The following is a 19828-nucleotide window of genomic DNA, read 5'->3' as shown; positions in this document are numbered from 1 at the left end:
AGGAAAAAGGATCATTGCTGGTTGCTATGCAATTCATGGTTTTTTCTTAAAAAAAAAAAACAAAACAAAACACTCTATGTAAGAAAAACTAAAGAGATCTTAAGAAACAGATAATACTAAGAATAAATTATGGCTTTTGCACTCATTCAAAGATATAATTAGAGTTGACATAGAACCCCACAATGAGAGAGCAAACTAGTGAAACAGAATGAAAACAAGGGAGGAAGTGTCTCCCCGACTGTCAGCACCAGCTCTCTGTCCTCACATTCTTCAGGACACTCCCATTCCCCACTTTCCCAACTTCCCCTGTTGTTACCAGTGACCTAATTTTGGCCAAAAGGACACAAGAAAGAATCTGCTATCATGATTTTATTTTTCTAATAGAAGTAACAGACGTAGCTAGCTTCACCACCTTCCCTGACCTGCCTGGTGCTTTGAACACAAAGATGGATGCAGCTGTAGCTGCACTGAGAGGATGAGGGAAAGAACTGCCAGCTTTTTTGGTCCCCATACATTCTCCAATGAAGTTAAAATGATCAGAAAATGCTCATTACAGAGGATATCAGAGATGGGTGTTTCCCTAAAGAAAAACATGCATCTGTCTCAAGACTTTTAATAAAAAAGCCCAAGGGAGTTCCATTTTAAGCAGTTGCAGGATTGGATTTTAGAAGAAAAGCAAAAAACCTAGAAGCACCATTGTCATCATAATTGTCCCTTTGATTAGACTGCCATCAGGGGATCCCAAAGAAAGGCAATGCAAAAGAATGCTCAAACTACCACACAATTGCACTCACCTCACACGCTAGTAAAGTAATGCTCAAAATTCTCCAAGCCAGGCTTCAGCAATACATGAATCGTGAACTTCCAGATGCTCAAGTTTGTTTTAGAAAAGGCAGAGGAACCAGAGATCAAATTACCAACATCCGCTGGATCATGGAAAAAGCAAGAGAGTTCCAGAAAAACATCTATTTCTGCTTTATTGACTATGCCAAAGCCTTTGACTGTGTGGATCACAATGAACTATGGAAAATTCTGAGAGAGAGGGGAATACCAGACTACCTGACCTGCCTCTTGAGAAATCTGTATGCAGGTCAGGAAGCAACAGTTAGAACTGGACATGGAAGAACAGACTGGTTCCAAATAGGAAAAGGAATACGTCAAGGCTGTATATTGTCACCCTGCTTATTTAACTTCTATGCAGAGTATATCATGAGAAACACTGGGCTGGAAGAAACACAAGCTGGAATCAAGATTGCTGGGAGAACTATCAATAACTTCAGATATGCAGATGACACCACCCTTATGGCAGAAAGTGAAGAGGAACTAAAAAGCCTCTTGATGAAAGTGAAAGAGGAGAGTGAAATAGTTGGCTTAAAGCTCAACAGTCAGAAAATGAGGATCATGGCATCTGGTCCCATCACTTCATGGCATCTGGTCCCATCACTTCATGGGAAATAGATGGGGAAACAGTGGAAACAGTGTCAAATTTTATTTTTTTGGGCTCCAAAATCACTGCAGATGGTGACTACAGCCATAAAATTAAGAGACGCTTCCTCCTTGGAAGGAAAGTTATGACCGACCTAGATAGCATATTGAAAAGCATAGACGTTACTTTGCCGACTAAGGTCTGTCTAGTCAAGGCTATGGTTTTTCCAGTGGTCATGTATGGATGTGAGAGTTGGACTGTGAAGAAGGCTGAGCACTGAAGAATTGATGCTTTTGAACTGTGGTGTTGGAGAAGACTCTTGAGAGTCCCTTGGACTGCAAGGACATCCAACCAGTCCATTCTGAAGGAGATCAGCCCTGGGATTTCTTTGGAAGGACTGATGCTGAAGCTGAAACTCCAGTACTTTGGCCACCTCATGCGAAGAGTTGACTCACTGGAAAAGACTCTGATGCTGGGAGGGATTGGGGGCAGGAGGAGAAGGGGATGACAGAAGATGAGATGGCTGGATGGCATCACTGACTCGATGGACGTGAGTTTGAGTGAACTCCGGGAGATGGTGATGGACAGGGAGGCCTCGCGTGCTGTGATTCATGGGGTCACAAAGGGTCAGACACAACTGAGCAACTGAACTGAACTGAACAGGGGATCACAGGTATGCCAAGCTGAAGTCCTGATACTATGAAGTCACTGAACAAGGATCAGCAATTGCCGATCTCCTGACTTATATAAGAAAGTAAAGTTCTATTTGCTTTGAGCCACTTTAAGTTTTTGTATCTGACACACCTTGGTTCCACACTTGAGGATGTCAACCAACAGCTATGGGGCTTCTCAGGTGGTGCTAGTGGTAAAGAACCCATTGGTCAATGCAGGAGACATAAGTTAAGACACAGGTTTGATCCCTGGGTCTGGAAGATCTCCTGGATGAGGGCATTGCTGTGTGTCCCAGGAAAATTCAGAGTCCCTTCCGGCTCAAGATCCAACCTGACATCTCCATAGGATGCTCCTCCATGAAAATAATCTTATAACTTAGCCAAAATTTATAGATTCTTGGCACTTCAGTTCAGTTCAGTTGCTTAGTTGTGCCTGACTCTTTGCAACCCCATGAACTGCAGCATGCTAGGCCTCCCTGTTCATCACCAACTCCTGGAGTCCACCCAAACCCATGTCCATTGAATTGATGCCATTCAACCATCTCATCCTCTGTTGTCCCCTTCTCCTCCTGCCCTCAATCTTTCCCAGCATCAGGGTCTTTTCAAATGAGTCAGCGCTCCAGTACTTTGGACACCTCATGTGAAGAGCTGACTCATTGGAAAAGACTCTGACGCTGGGAGAGACTGGGGGCAGGAGGAGAAGGGGACGACCCAGGATGAGATGGCTGGATGGCATCACGGACTAGATGGATGTGAGCCTGAATGAGCTCTGGGAGATGGTGATGGACAGGGAGGCCTGGCGTGCTGCGATTCATGGGGTCGCAAAGAGTCGGACATGACTGAGTGACTGAACTGAACTGAACTTCACATCAGGTGGTCAAAGTATTGGAGTTTCAGCTTCAACATCAGTCCTACCAAAGAACACCCAGGACTGATCTCATTTAAGATGGACTGGTTGGATCTCCTTGCTGTCCAACAGACTCTCAAGAGTCTTCTCCAACACCACAGTTCAAAAGCAAAAACTCTTTGGCACTCAGCTTTCTTTATAGTCCAACTCTCACAATCATACATGACCACTGGAAAAACCATAGCCTTGACTAGACAGACCTTTATTGACAAAGTAATGTCTCTGCTTTTTAATATGCTGTCTAGGTTGGTTGTGAGGCTTCCCTGTGGCTCAGATGATAAAGTGTCTGCCTGCAATGCGGAAGACCCAGCTTCCATCCCTGGGTCCGGAAGATCCCCTGGAGAAGGAAATGGCAACCCACTCCAGTACTCTTGCCTGAAAAACTCCATGGACTGTCACCTGAGGAGCCTGGTAGGCAACAATCCATGGAGTCGCAGAGTCGGACATGACTGAGCGACTTCACTTTCTTTCTTTCACTTTCTAGGTTGGTCATAACTTTCCTCCAAGGAGTAAGTGTCCTTTAATTTCATGGCTGCAATCACCATCTGCAGTGATTTGGGAACCCAAGAAAATAAAGTCAGCCACTGTTTCCACTGTTTCCCCATCTATTTGCCATGAAGTGATGGGACCAGATGCCACAATCTTCGTTTTCTGAATGTTGAGCTTTAAGTCAACTTTTTCACTCTCCTCTTTCACTTTCACCAAGAGGCTCTTTAGTTCTTCTTTGCTTTTTGCCATAAGGATGGTGTTATCTGCATATCTGAGGTTATTGATATTTCCCCCGGCAATCTTGATTCCAGCTTGTGTTTCATCCAGCCCAGCGTTTCTCATGATGTACTCTGCATAGAAGTTAAATAAGCAGGGTTACAACATACAGCCTTGATGTACTCCTTTTCCTATTTGTAACCACTGTGTTGTTCCATGTCCAGTTCTAACTGTTGCTTCCTAATCTGCATACAGTTTTCTCAAGTGGCAGGTCAGGTGGTCTGGCATTCCCATCTCTTTCAGAATTTCCCACAGTTTATTGTGATCCACACAGTCAAAGGCTTGCACTAAACACTGACATTGTGACCAACCTTGATTAGACATTGCACTGGCCAGGATCCTGTCAGAAAAATTGAGCCCATATAAGTACTTTATAAGGAAGATTTTATATCAGGACATAGTTATCAAGGTATTGGGAGAGCTGAAAAGCCTGATTAGAAAACCTTATTAGTAACAAAGCCAGAAGCCACACCTGGCTCCAAAGCTGAAGGCACCCAAAAAAAAGAATGACGGTGGCCCAAAGGAAGCAGCATGGCAAGGAGGCTGCCCAGCAGGAGTGAGACCCCCAAGGGAAGGTCTGTCAAGAAGGAGCTGGAGCCTTCGAGAAAACACTGCCTCTGAAGTCATCTGGAAGGAAGAGAAAGGGAATAAGTGCCCTGCCCTGGCCCTTACTCCTACCTCTCAGCAGCCCTCTGGCACCTCCCATTGGCTGAATCTGGTAGCCTTCAGGAGTCGGTCCCTCAGTATTATTGGAGAAGGAAGAGCAGAGCCTGAATTTGAAAGCAAACAGCTGATATCTAGCGCTGACTTTTGTTGCTGTTAATAGGGAATCATACACAATAATACCTCAATGGCTTTTTTACCTAGTGACGTTTTTGGCCTCCACACGTTTTCCAATGCACTTCCAGTGATGCAAAAATGCTCATTACCCAAGATATAATGTGTTTCCCTAAAGAAAAACATGCATTTTTCTCAATACTTTTAATGCAAAAGTAGTGCTAGTGGTAAAGAACCCACCTGCCAAAGCAGGAGATATAAGAGCAGATTCAATTCCTAGGTCAGGAAAATCCCCTGGAGGAGGGCCTGGCAACCCACTCCAGTATTCTTTCCTGGAGAATTCCAAGGACAGAGGAGCCTGGAGGGTTATAGTTCACAGGGTTGCAAAGAGTCAGACACGACTGAAGCGGCTTAGCACACACACACACACACACACACACACACACACACAAGGGAGTTCCATTTTAAGCATTTGCAGGATCAAATTGTGAAACAAAGACAAAGAAGAGTAAATAACCTAGAAGCATACTTGTCATCATGGTGGCCCCTTTGCTTAGACTGAAATCATCAGGAAAGAATCCCCCCTTGGCCTGTCTCCATAATTATGCTCTTCCTCAAACTCGAGAGAGACTCAAGTCCCATGCTTCATACCACAGTGGAGAAGACGGGGGCAAGAGGACAGCAAGGAATTTCAGCATCGTCTACTATGTAAAACTTAGCCTGAAGGATTTGTAGAGCTGCAAAAAGACTTCCCTGGTTGTCCAGTAAGAGTTTGCTTTCCAATGCAGGGGGAATGAGTTTGATCCCTGGTTAGGGAGCTAAGACCTCACACACTTTATGGCCAAAAACCCCCCAAAAACAAAAACAGTATTCTAACAAATTCAATGAAGACTTTTTAAATGATCCCCATCCAAAAAAAAAAATCTTAAAAAAAAAGACATAAAGTAAATTTTTGTTGATCAGTGTCTTGAAATTCATGAGGAATTATAGAAGTAATACAGCTTGATGATTAACAGATAGATGGATAAACTGACAGATAGATAGATAATAGGAAGATAGATGCAGAGATAGATTCTCTCCTCTCAATTGATTTTTGATCTTATGTGTATCTCTTAAAAATAAATTATTTAGCCTTGGTTTGAGTCTTTACAGTTCCAGAAGGCTCAGAGCTTCTTGCAGTGGTTTGTGTTGAAGTCAAGCAGCTCTGATGGTTAGAAAGTCAAGAGACTTCCATTTTCTTTGATGCTGTGGTGTTGTTCCTGCCTTCCTCCTTCCATTTCATGCCTCATCCAAGGAGGGAAAGCCAGCTGCAATGCCACCTCAAATCCAAGCTTAAAGAAGTCCTCCTCCTCAACCAAATATGCTCGTCAATCAAGTAATTCTCCTCACACTTTCCTTTCAACTTCAGGCATCTGGAACTAAATTTGACAATGTAGTTGTTGAATGAACAGTACAGAGTACAGAGAGACTCACTTCTCACATGGACCTCTCTGTAGCATCTCAGATTGTATTTACTTCTTATCATACATGGTTCTTTTTCACAGGAACTGAGGTAACACTTGCAAGCACTTAGGAGTGCTTGAAGATTGTATTCAGCAAGCATAGGCTGGTTGGTACTGGATACGACTGAGTGACTTCACTTTCACTTTTCACTTTCATGCATTGGAGAAGGAAATGGCAACCCACTCCAGTGTTCTTGCCTGGAGAATCCCAGGGATGGGGGAGCCTGGAGGGCTGCCGTCTATGGGGTCGCACAGAGTCGGACACGACTGAAGCAACTTAGCAGCAGCAGCAGCAGCAGGCTGATACTGGTGTCATTTTTATATTATTTTATAAACTATTTATGTACTGTTGTGCCTAGTTATTATTTTCTTAACTGCTCTCAAGCAAAGTTCCACATTCAGTGGCTGTGTCACTGACTTTTTAACACAGATACATGATTGCTCATTTTTAAATTTTAGCCCATGATTTTGTCCCCTTTTCTAAAGCTTGTCATTTAAATATTTAATCTCCCTTTGCATTGTTGCAACAGGCTTCCCTGGTGGCTCAGATGGTAAAGAGTCTGCCTGCAATCTGGGAGACTTGGGTTTGATCCCTGGGTCAGGAAGATTCCCTGGAGAAGGGGATGGCAATCTGCTCCAGTATTCTTGCATGGAGAATCCCATGGATATAAGAGCCTGTCAGGCTACAGTCCATGGGGTTGCAAAATGACTAACATAGTCATTTCATTGCTGCCAAATTCCAGTTCTGTGTTTGCCACAGATCTGACTAGTCTTCAGTGGCACCCCAGCCAAGGCAGGGACAGAGCCCCTGGTATTAGGCAAGTCATTCATCTCTTGGTTGCCATTGATCCATCAATCAACCCACTCTGTTGGGCAACTGTTCAAACAACTATCAATGGACCAAAATAAACAATCATTTACCCACATTTCTTCATCTTGTACATGAGGAAACTCCTAAGGATTTGCTGAAATCCTTGGACTTATTCAACTCATAAATAAGAATAAGTTCAGATCCTTAACTACTCAGAAAATGATTTTTTCAAATGAAATTAAGAAAAATGTATTAACTTCACTTTAAAAAGAGTTAAGTTTGGTCTTGTGAAACTTATTGTTTTTTTAAACTCTGGATCCTGGTGACTTCATTGTTTCTCATTCTGTTTGTGCTCACTCAGTCATGTCCGACTCTTTGTAACTCTGTCTATGGACTGTAGCCTGACAGGTTCCTCTCTCCATGGGATTCTCCAGGCAAGAATACTTGAGTGGGTTGCCCTGCCCTCCTCCAGGGGATCTTCCTGACCCAGGGATTGAACCCACTTCTCCTGCATCTCCTGCCTTGGCAGGCAGATTCTTTAGCACTGTGCCACCTTGTTCTGTTTACAAGCGATCTAATTATCTACACTAGAAAATATTCAGGAATGTATCAATATTTTGCTTGAGTCAACCCATTCCACCATTTTGAAAATGAGGACTTTTTCCCCCTTCTTAAGTATTCTGATACACACCTCTTCTATTTTGCATTTGTCAGAATTTTGCAAAGAGGAAACTAAGGAATTCAATACTTCTGGAAGGTTGTGTATATGAATTTCTATATGTGAACACAATGACGGTTTAAAAGACCAGCACTACTCAAAAGAAGAATAACACATTTGACTTATTATCATGATAATCCTAACAAGATGAAGCTACTTAAGTTACCATGCATTGGAAGGCAATTTTTAAAATGACAATCCACGTTAATAGAAATTTCTAGTTTTTTTCCCCCAGTGCTAAAAAAATTCTCTTCCTAAGCAAATGGTTGGTGGCTTTGCAAAATTCAGGTTTTTAGTTTGAATTTCCAGGATGGATTTTACTAGTTAGTTGTTCTTTGGCCACACTGATAGCAAGATTTATAGATGGAAAAAATGCAGGTGCAATATATGCTTTGAGTTGGTGCTGAGTATCAGTTTATTGTTTGTCCCCATATTCTTACAGACACAGACATGTAGCAATTTGGCCTGAACACAAAGAGGAGAAATTATGATATCCCAATTCCCTGGTGATCCTAGGATGCCTTAATGAAGTAGCAAGTGGTAAGGATTTCTTTTCATAATTATAGAAAGTTTTGTTTCATCATACTGGACTTTTTTTCCTAGATAAAGGAAGAATTGAATTGCACTATCATATAATATCAATCTTTACCTCTAATTTCTCAGAAGAAATCACATCATGAGTCTTTTGGGGGGTTCAGTCCAAGCTGTCATATTTCTCACCTTTAAACTTGAGAGAAAGACAACAGCAAACACTGTTTACATTTTCAGACCCTTTGGGTGAGTTCACATTGTATTAATACTGCACTTTCATGATCCAAACTTAGTAATAAGCATTTCCTGTGAAATTTAATTTAATTGTCACAAAAACCCAGTGAGGAAGGTGTGATTACTGTCCTTATTGTATAGGTGAGGAAGTTGAAGCTTGAGGAGGTTAAGTAACTTGTCGTGACCACAGGATTAATAAGTGAAATAACCCACACAGTCTAATGCCAAAGTCTAATTGCTTGACCCATGTCCAATTCCAGTTCCTGAAGACCTTATCAAGTCACCAGGCATGACCAGAAAATTTTTAATGCATTTATTAATAATAGAGAGGAGATAAGGGTGGAGTGGGGTAGTCTAGGAGATACCATTATATGTCTCCATTACAGCATGACACAATGACAAAGGTTCTCTTGAGGCTTTACAGGTTCTGGTAGGTCTGGGTTCCACTCTCCACATCTCAGCTGGAGACATTATTATCGGAAAATCTTGCCCACCACTTGATGCTAAGACAGAGAAGGTGTCATTGACAAAACCTGTCCTGAAGTTGAGTTTGATGTTGAAAGTCTGTCATTAAGGACTCAGCTAGCTGGCCATTGCCGTCATTGGGTTGAGATTTACTCCTAACTCAGGAGTTACTTTTTTGTTTCAAGGCGAGTCCTGGCTGCCTTCTGAAAGGCACTCATTCTGAGTTCACAGACCGCACCTGCAAATACACAATCCGGTGACTTATCGGTCCTGGTATTTTTTTTTTTTAGTCTGTTTCCTGCAAGATTTTATCAGCAGCACACCTACTGCGTGCCAAACTCATATATATGCACCCAGCTCCTCCAGCTGCAGCTGAGTGCCGCTATTCCTCAGTTTACCTCACATTTGACTCATGTCACCGACAGAAACACCACTTCTAACTTTCATGTGAAACTCTGTCAGACACCAGCTCATGATTTGTAGATGAGCTCATGTGTTGCTCTCGAGCCCAAATCAGCACTTTCTCCATATGCACCCTGTAAGCCAGACTTTCATTTGGCTTTGGCTGTTAAGAATAATTAAGGATTGGGAAAGGCAAGATGGACTTGCCAACTCAGCTGCCCTGGAGAGTGAGCACTCCCCAAGCTGTTAGCACAGCTCAGAGGACAAGGCCCGTCCATCCAGCAACACCCCAGGAGGCAGTGGCCGCCTTCCCACAGGCTGCAGCTAGGAATACCACGCAATATCCCGGCAATCCAGGGCACACATGCAATATGCATATATGTTTGTGTGGGTATGAATGTGGACACGCATGTGAACCGACACCAAACTTGCATTTGCTCTTCTGTTTCATTTGTCATGACATGCTGACCACTGGATTAGTTCTTGTGACCTCTGTAACAACTCGCCAAAATCTAATGGCTCAAAACCAGATAACATGTATCTTACAGTTCTGAAAATCAGAATTTCAAAATCAAGACTCACTGGGTTAAAACCAAGGTATCAGTAGGGCTGGTGTTCTCTGGGGCTCTGTGGGGAGAACCCACTTCCCTGCCTTTTCCAGCTTGCAGCACTCACCTGCATTCCTTGGCTTGTGGTCCCTTCCTCACATAACTCCAATCACCTTTTGCTTCTGCTGCCAGAGCTTCTATTTCTCCTTTGAGCCTCCTACCTCCCTCTTGAAAGGACCCCTGTGATTACACTGGATCCACACAGGTAATCCAGAATAATCCCCCTGTCTGATGATCCTAAATAACATCTACAAAGTCCCTTTCTTCATGGAAAGTGACATATTCACAGGTTCTTGGGATTGGGTTGTGGACATCATTGGCTTTTTCATGTTGGGGAGCATTTTTCAGCCTATCAAACCCATGAACAACAAATTGATTTTTCTACCCACTAACAGGTTTCAGTGGAGAAAGCTATGGCACCCCATTCCAGTACTCTTGCCTGGAAAATCCCATGGACGGAGGAGCCTGGTAGGCTGCAGTCCATGGGGTCTCAAAGATTCAGACACGACTGAGCGACTTCACTTTCACTTTTCACTTTCATACATTGGAGAAGGAAATGGCAACCCATTCCAGTGTTCTTGCCTGGAGAATCCCAGGGACAGGGGAGCCTGGTGGGCTGCCGTCCATGCAGTCGCACAGAGTCAGACACGACTGAAGTGATTTAGCAGCAACAGGTTTCAGACTGAGTGTGAAAATCACTGGTCAAGCGTTATGCCATCAGGTATCGGGATGCAGGGGTTCAGTGAGAATGCCACCTGTCTGTGGGAACAAAACGGGATGGGCAGGATGGGCAGGTAGCAAGTATCCCAGGCACAGTGTTATAAATGATCCATAGTCCATCCCTTCCTTCACCAGTCATGATTCAGTGAATTAAGCACTTTAACGATATGAAAACAATCTCAGAAAGGCTAGAAAACTGCCCTAAGAGCACACAGCGAGAAAGGGGTAGGATCCATATTTGGACCTGAGTCTTTCCATCCTTAATGACCACATCCTTTCCCTCCATGTCTTGTGGTGGCTTCGCTTTTATCCTGCTTAATCACTTCACAAAGCCAGGACTCATTTGCATTCCTATCCACTGGGTCATCAGGAAGGAAGTGATCTTCCACATCAGGGCTTATTTCCTGGGAATTCTTGAGGAATTCTTGATGCTGCCACCCTCTTGTTCACAGACCTCCCTAGCAGAAGAACACTAATTCTCCCTCTCCTGACTCCAACACAAACACAGTACCTGCACATTTTAATAGGAGTTAGCCAGCTTTTAATTCAGATTTAACAATGCCAAGAAACCTGGTTCAAGTTGAAATTGAAGTCAGGACTGAGACAAAGCTGAGTACAAATTTAATACAGTAAGCTATGGAATTTTATCTCAAGGTTTATTTCGAGGTTTGCAAATGGACTTGGAGAAGAATACTCTAAAAATCCTTTTGAAAACTTTCTAAAGATGATTGATGTTGAACAAAGTCAAAGTTAAATATGGTGGGTAGCATGGCAAATAGTGCCTTGGGCTACATATCTGGTCACCCCATAGGGTGTGTGGGTTGGATGCTGAAATGGAATTCAGGAATCCTGTGTTCTCACTCTGTGCCCATGTGCTCAGTTGCTCAGTCATGCCCGACTCTTTGAGACACCATGGACTATATAGCCTGCCAGGCTCCTCTGTCCATGGTATTCTCCAGGCAAGAATAATGGAGTGCATTGCAATGCCCTCCTCCAGGGGATCTTCCTGACCCATGGATCGAACCAGAGTCTTCTGCATCTCCCTATTGCAGGTATATTATTTACCAATGAGCCACCAGGGAAACATTCATACCCCAGTCTTCTGCTAACCAGCCGTGTGACCTTGGACTTGAGAATTATAAACTCTCCAGCTTTCAAAGAGATAAAAGGCGGAGGTTAAACCTGTGCTTTCCACAGTCAAATAATATCTAAGTTACAAATGCAAAAGAGTCCCTTTCAAATTTCTTAATTAGAAAATACATTCCCATTGGAAAAAAAAGTTCTGTCACTTGTGACTCCCTGATATAAAGAGAGAGCTAAAGCAGAATGGGTGTCAAAGATAGTCACGGTTTAAAATGTGAGAGAAGGGACTTCCCTGGTGGTCCAGTGGCTAAGACTATGTGCTCCCAATGAAGGGACCTGGGTTCAATCCCTGGTCAGGGCACTAGATTCTACATGCCGCAACTACGAGTTCATATGTCCAAACTAAAAGATCTCATGTGCTGCAACTAAGACCCGGTGCAGCCAAATAAATAAATAAACAGAAATAAATATTTTTTTAAACCTCATCATCAAAAAAGTATGTAAATAAAGTATGAGAGAGATCTTGGCAGGGATTTTATAGCCACAGTATTGCCCCTGACCCCAGCACCTGACCAGATCACCATTCACCAAACTCCTTAATAATATAAACACACCTCTATGGAAGACTTCCCTGGTGGCTCAGATGGTAAAGCGTCTGCCTACAATGCCTGAAACCCGGGTTCAATCCCTGGGTCGGGACGATCTCCTGGAGAAGGAAATGGCAACCCACTCCAGTATTCTTGCCTGGAAAATCCCATGGATGGTGGAACCTGGTAGGCTACAGTCCATGGGGTTGCAAAGAGTCGGACGTGACTGAGCAACTTCACTTTCACTATGGAAGACAATCTCTTCACCATTCTGGCAAGTTGAAGGGCTAAAACAGATTGCTGCTTCATGAGTTGAAAACTGTTTCAAGGAATTTGGATTAAAATGGAAAAAAAGAAAAACCTATCTGTCAAAAAACAAAGATGTGCTCTAGGACAATACAAAAAAGCCTGAGAAACCAGCAGCAGCCTTCTGTGAATAAGACTCAGCACATAGTGAAAGTACTAGCAGCTCAGTCCTGTCCAGCTCTTTGGGACCCCATGGACTATAGTTTGCCAGGCTCCTCTGTCCATGGGATTCTCAAGACAAGAATACTGGAAGAGGTAGCCATTCCCTTCTCCAGGGGATCTTCCCAACCCAGGGATAGGACCCAAGTCTCGGGCATTGCAGGCTGATTCTTTACCATTTGAGTTATAAGGGAAGCCCCAGAACGTAGTGGGTGTTTGTCAAGTGTTTGTTAGATGAATGACCTTGTAGTATGAGAGGCCAGCCAAAAGGTCGGAGGTTTCTAGTTGGAAAAATTCACTGGCATATCATGAAGGAGGAGGAGAATGGTTAGGCAGACCTGATATGATTTCACTGGGAGAAGTACACAGTCTTTCAAGCAGTGTTTGAAAAGAAGTTAAAAATAAGGAAGATAGCAGGACGCTCTGCGAGCTTCCATCTACCCCAATCATTTTCCCTTGACAAGCAGGGAAGAAAATGGAAAGAGAGAAAGATGGAAAAGATCACCCTAGAGTTCTTGGCTGTCCTGTAACATGGTGAGAAGGTTTTAGGTTCTTAAAATAAATGAAGCAGAAAAGCTCTCAACCTCCTCTGGTTTTTCTTGTCTGGACCTCCAGCACAGTGTGTGAATAATATGTGACCGAAAAAAAAAAAAAACCACAAAGAGAAATCAAGCTGAGCTAATGAGAAACCCAGAAAGGGTTAACCAATAAGGAAATAGAATCTTGCTGAAGTCTTAAGAAGCAAAGAGAATTAAGAGCTGAAAGCGGGGAAGAAAAAGAAAGAAAGAAGAGAGATGTTATTTCATCCTAGAAACAAAACTCATAGAGATGGGATAAAAGGGGGAAAACTGAGTGATAGCCTGGAAATTTGCTAGTAATGAGAAGTCGATTTCCCTAGGGGCAGCTCATCGTTTCAGAGCAGATTGGACCACGCTTGAGATGCTGTTTCTTAGAGAACTGGTTCTTCCCTCAGCTCGTTTCAATGACAATGAGCATTTCTGGTTGAGTGCGAGAAGACATGAGGGCATCTTTTATTTTCCTAAGAGGAAATTGAACCTATGCATCGTAAGACTTCAGCCTGGGCCTGTGTATGAAAAATATAAGCCAAATGCTTTTGAAGAGAAACAGAAGTATGCTGCCCTTGTGACAGAGAAGTGTCCAAGAACAAAGACAGAGGTATTTTGGCATGCCATTCCTATCCCATGGATTCTTTGTTGTGATACATTTTATGACCAACTTTAAAGACATTGACCTGTTGATCTCGTTCTGGTTTTCATTCGCTACATCCTTCTTAACATAAGAAAAAGTCCCTTAGGATAAGCAGGATTTTCATTTCTAGGAAAAAAAAAATCTACACAGATCCCCAGCATCCTAACAGTCTCTCTCCTGCCATATAGAGCTTTAAATGAATAAAAGGGGAAAATGGTACCATATAATGAGGTTGAGAGCATGGCAAGAGTCCTACTTGTGCATTGTCCCATGAGTAAAATTAGAGATGGAATCCGCAAAGACACCTCAAGTCGCTTTACCAAATGCGCTCCACTTGGCAGAAGGCTAACTTATGGAAGAAGTCACTCTTCCAGTGAACAAAATTTTTAATTAACATTGAAAATACATGGTAGCCAAGTGTAAGGTGAAGACAGGCCATCTCCTCATTCTTCTTAGCTGGAGCTAGATTAAGCTGTGAAAAGGGGACAGGATAATTGCTCATAGTGGGGGCATGGTGTTTTCTCCTGCACAAACATATAATTAGGCTGTCTTAACCTCCCGATTCAGCAATAAACACCACTTCACAGACTAATTTACAGTCAAGAGTCACACAAGGCTGTGGAATAAACTCTCCGTGCCACAGGCCCGGCACTTCAGTTCAAAGAGAGCAGCTTCACTATTTCAAGTCAGCAAAAATCCTTTTGCACTTACCACAGACTAAAATGAGACTGAAATAAGGGCTATGCATTCAAAACATTGAACATACCAGCTAATAAAAAAACATTTGTGACTGGTCGTAAAAACAGAGAATGTAATTGGCTATACTCTAGAAGTATCTTTTACTTGCACTATTTGGGAAGACAGAGGTCTCCATAATATTGACTTTGCTAACACGTCTACATTTTTCTGTCCGCCATAATTATGCGTCAGTCAGCGACACCTAACTTCTATAGCTGCCAACAGGTCTCAACTCAGGCGGTGGGAGGTGTACTGGCTGCAGCCCAGCACCAGATAATATTTATCTGGCAAATACTCTTGGCCTGGGGCAATCCAAGGTGGGGGATGGGGGGTTCTGTTACAAAGAGACAGCTCCTTCATGGCCCCGTCACTCTTCCCATTTGGACCTCCAGGACTCATGGGTTTTCTGGAGGGACATAGGATTGTTCTTCAGTTCCTTCCTTTGTTCAAAAGACTTTAAAGCCTAGAATCCAACACAGTCCAGTAGGGGAGGTCAGAGAAGTAGACACATTCTCTGTGGGCACTGTGTTTGCTTCTGCCCAAAGCAGACCATTTAGAGACAGACAGAGAGGCTGTGATGTCCTGACATGGGCTGGACATCAGGAACCATGCAGTATGAGAGTTTGAGAAAGGACTACAGACAGAGACAGAAAAGAGGTCAAGAGTCTGATCAGCAGGACGAGATGAGACGATAGCATACATGGTCTTGCTGCTGCTGCTGCTGCTGCTAAGTCGCTTCAGTCGTGTCCAACTCTGTGAGACCCCATAGACGGCAGCCCACCTGGCTCCCCCGTCCCTGGGATTCTCCAGGCAAGAACACTGGAATGGGTTGCCATTTCCTTCTCCAATGCATGAAAGTGAAAAGTGAAAGTGAAGTCACTCAGTTGTGTCCGATTCTTCCTGACCCCATGGACTGCAGCCCACCAGGCTCCTCCATCCATGGGACTTTCCAGGTAAGAGTACTGGAGCGGAGTGCCATTGCCTTCTCTGATACATGGTCTTATCTACAGTCAAAATGAATCATTTGTACATGATTTTTCTCTCGTTCTCCACTCAAAGTATGAAGAAACAATACAGGTTGTAGGGTCATGTTTCCCCCTCCCCCCGGCCACAAATCCTCTTTTTTTACTGAACAAATTCCTCTGTTCAGTCAAGATTTTCAAGAACAAAGACTATGCTTTATTACTACTAGTAGTTCTTAGGTTCCCAAAATGCATAGAGATTCAATCCCTGTGGAGTGAGTGACTGAGTGAATAAATGAATGAAAGAAACATTGTTGTATGGCAGAAATCAACACAACATTGTAAAGCAATTATTCTCTAATTTAAAATAAAAAATGAAATACACTACTGAACATTTCTGGTGGTCTGGTGGTTCAGAATCTGCCTACCAATGCAGGGGACACAGGTTGGATCCCTGGTCCAGGAACTAAGATCCCACATGTGGTAAACTAACTAAGCTCTTGCAGTGTAACTACTGAGCTTGTGCTCCAGAGTCGGTGCTCTGCAACAAAACAAGCCTCTGCAATGAGAGGCCAGTGCACCACCAGCAAAAATAAAATTAATTAATTAAAAAAAATAAACTATTGAAAGACTATAAAATAAACAGTCTGATTTTACAACTTTCAAGATTCATGGTAATGACAAAATCCCATTTTTATGCTTTTTATTAATTAAGGAAAAATGACTGATAAATTAATTCCAATGAGAATACTTCAGATAAAATCATTCTCACTTTTCCAAAACAAGTAATGCATAAAGAATATTATTTAAAAGATTATTAACTATGAACAACAAATAAGAAAATTTATTTTTACTTCAGAAAGAGTGATTTGAATTCTTAAGTAACTTTTTTTTGTGAAATAAACAAGACAATTTTAAATAGCAACCAACAACCCTGATTTTGATTTTACATTGAGACTACTGTACAAGGGAAGAACATTTGTTTTAGGGAGCATTTATTTTAAATTTTTGAAATTAGCAGTAATTCAACATTACAAAAATCAAATGATACCAAGCTGCAATTTTTTGAAATTGGCCATACTCATTATTTTTTTAAAGCGAGATCTCTTTCAAAATGTTAGTACTAATTCTATGAATTCCTGATGATACACAGGAGCACAAAAGTTATAGTTGAACCTTGAGAGAAGCATAGCTGTACTTGATATTTTATAATTTTGTAAGTCATACTCGTTATGTGGGCAAATCTACTTAACTGTGTTTAACTTCCTTAATATGCTTAAGGGGCCTCTTTAAGAATTAGGCTTCCTCATCTTTTAAACCAGTTTTAAATGGTTGCACAGTAGCAGGGGCATGTGGTACTGAAATCAAAGATCTTAATAAAATAACTGATTCAACAGTAACTAGATAATTTGTGTGTTTAAAGTTATTACAATTCCTTTGATCTGTTAGTTGCAAATCTTGCTTTGACTACTGGCAGTATTGCAGCCAATGAGGTTTATCCAAGAATTAATTATTGCTATTAAAAATAAATTCAGTTTCAATAAATAAATGTCATTGTGGGAAAGATATCTATTTTTTATAAATTGATATTTCAAATAGTTATAAAGACTACAGTTTATGGTCAGGAGGGCCAACAATTTTTCATAAAACTTTTCTTTTACCCGCAAGAAAAGGTTGTGTTGATAAATCTGTTCTTCTTGAAGTTTCTAGAGAAAGTAATTACCCAATAAAATACACCAAAATGCTTTAACATTTTAAAAAACATAAAAAGAAAATCATTTCAGTAGAATGATCTTTTTAACTTGGATAGCCAAGTTCAAACCACAAACAAGCTACCTAAGTGTGTGTAGGGGGATACATTACATCCTCTGTTCACTTGCGTGTGCGTTTTCACACGTGCACATGAATACTTTAGGAACAGCCTCTTAACAAGTAAGTAGCTGGTGAGACAGTTTCAAAACTTGTCGAGAATCATTCATACATCCTCTTCCCGTGGAACACAGCAACTATTTTAAACTAGTTATCAGCACTGCACACAACTGTAGCTACAGGGAAATGCTTGTAACCCTAATCCATGGGCTCCCACGGTTTCCCTTAATTTAAGGCTCTGGCCAGAGCAGAGGTGAGAGCTAAAACAAATAACGTCAAGGGGGTGTACAATTCCCTCCAAACAGGGATCACTTCGCTGGTTTAAGAAAAGGAGAGAATTAATCAAGCTAAGGAGCCACTTAGTAGCTTAATTATGAGTCTTTTAATGTCTTTTCATAATCAGTTAATAAATACCTTAACAATAAAATTGAATCTAAGCTTTTAATAGGCCAGGTTGGCTCGAACCTAAACAAAGGAATTAGCAGCTTCAGCCTTTTGTGCTGTAACTGTTCACTGTTTGGTGCCAGGAGAAACAAAGCATTTCAAGCGCAGGGTTTTTTGTGACTCCCCATAATAAACGCTTGTAATATCCCCAATTTCTGGAGTGTAAGACGCAGGTCTTATTTATCACAGTATGAGACACACCTGGCACGCGGATCAGGAAACAACTGTTTTACTTCATTTCTGTCATCACCTTCCAACAGATTTCTTTCACATTCCAATTTGGATGGGAGGACTCGACTTTCTCTCCATAAGTTCTCCATTAACAGTTTCACAGCAGAAGGCGCCATTGGTCCGTTTCCTCGCGCAGCAATTAATTACCCAGAGCGGCGTGTTTTGACTCCGCGGTTGCAGGCGCGTCAAGTCCTTGGCATTGACTTCCATCTGCCAGCAACATCTTTATCGTTAAGCCCCGCGTCCCGGGGGCTGAGCAGTGAATTGTCAGAAATCCTCGGACCCAGAATGACGAACACAGTGTCAAGTCAGCAGCACAAATTACCAACTTCAGCTCCCTTCAGTCACTTTTATTAATATGTGTTTGATGGGAAGGGAGGGCTTTTTGAAGGCTGTGTCACTTTCGGCGGTTCGGCACATGAAAGGCGCCTTGGCGCTTGCATTACCCTCAGCAGGCGGATCGAACTGGAAGTCTTGAGCTCTGGGAGCCCCGCGAACAGCTATGCACTAATAAACCTTGAAAAGCTTGAATTACACTATAACCCACAAAAATTTTCAAATTAAAAAGGCATATTTAGAGGCCCCCCGTGGATAGTGATTTTATTTAGTTTAATTCCCTCTTGTGGCCAATTAGATAGACACCCTGCACACAGGCACACACTCCGGGGGGAAAAAACAGGGAAAAGAATAAAAGTTTAACTTTGGTTTTGAAAATAAAGTGGCAGTATATCATTCCTCCATAGACAAAAATTATTTTCCCGGCTGTTGTTCTGTAGAGAACAGGGCTGTTAGAAATCAATGAAAGGGACTTGCAAGACGGAGTTTTACTTGGATTCTTTTAAAGCGATCCAGCACCCTGGCTTGTAAGTCTGTCCCAGTGAACTGCCAAGTTGAAGAACAAAAGTAGAAGTCCCATCACCAGGCAGAACATCTTCCTTTAGTTGCCTTCAGTTATCTTCTAATCAAAATGACTTCTCTGTCTTAAGAAGGCTTCAAAGGCATGGCTAATGGTAGGTTGGCTCATATTTGTTTTTTAACTAAAGTGACTTGTACAACTTCAATGCATTTTTATCATCTCTGCCTGGAGCTCATTTACCCAAATGGAATTCAGATCTATGCGAGAGGTATATTTGTGACAAAAACTGTTCATCACATCTCTCATGGCTCACCGCTGCTCTCTCCATCAGGACTGCGAAATTCGCCTCCTTCTCATCTGGTGGCAGGCTCCATATGTACCATATGAAAAAGGAGTTAATAAAAGGCGCATTGGAAATATAAAGTGAGGTCAGGGGCGACCGTTTGGCTGAAGGCCTTTCTTTAAGTGTGGAAAACAAAAGAACAAGATTGTTTTAGCAGTTGCAGCTGTGGGGAGAGGCCGCTTTGCACAGGGAGTGGCAGCCAGAGTCTTTGCTACCTGTTTCATGCGTCCATCAGAACCATTATTCTCCCCCCACCCCCAACACAAATGTCTGCACAGTAGGTGCCCCAAGCTTTAGAAAGTTCCAACAGGGAAAAGAGAGGAGAACAGCCCCAGCTGATCTCCCCCAGGGAGCTCTTCGGATTGGAGGGAAGAAGAGTGGGAGGTGTAGGGTCAAGTGGAGGGTGGGAGGGCCTGCCTGAGACTTCAAGCTCTAACCCTCCCCTCTCCACCTCTGCATCCTCCTCAACAAGCAGTGATGAATGGTGTTACTGTGTGCACAGAG

Source organism: Budorcas taxicolor, chromosome 9 (genome assembly GCF_023091745.1).
Source record: "Budorcas taxicolor isolate Tak-1 chromosome 9, Takin1.1, whole genome shotgun sequence".
NCBI lineage: Eukaryota > Metazoa > Chordata > Mammalia > Artiodactyla > Bovidae > Budorcas > Budorcas taxicolor.
The sequence above is the reverse complement of the archived record's forward strand: the minus strand, read 5'-3'. Positions refer to the sequence as shown.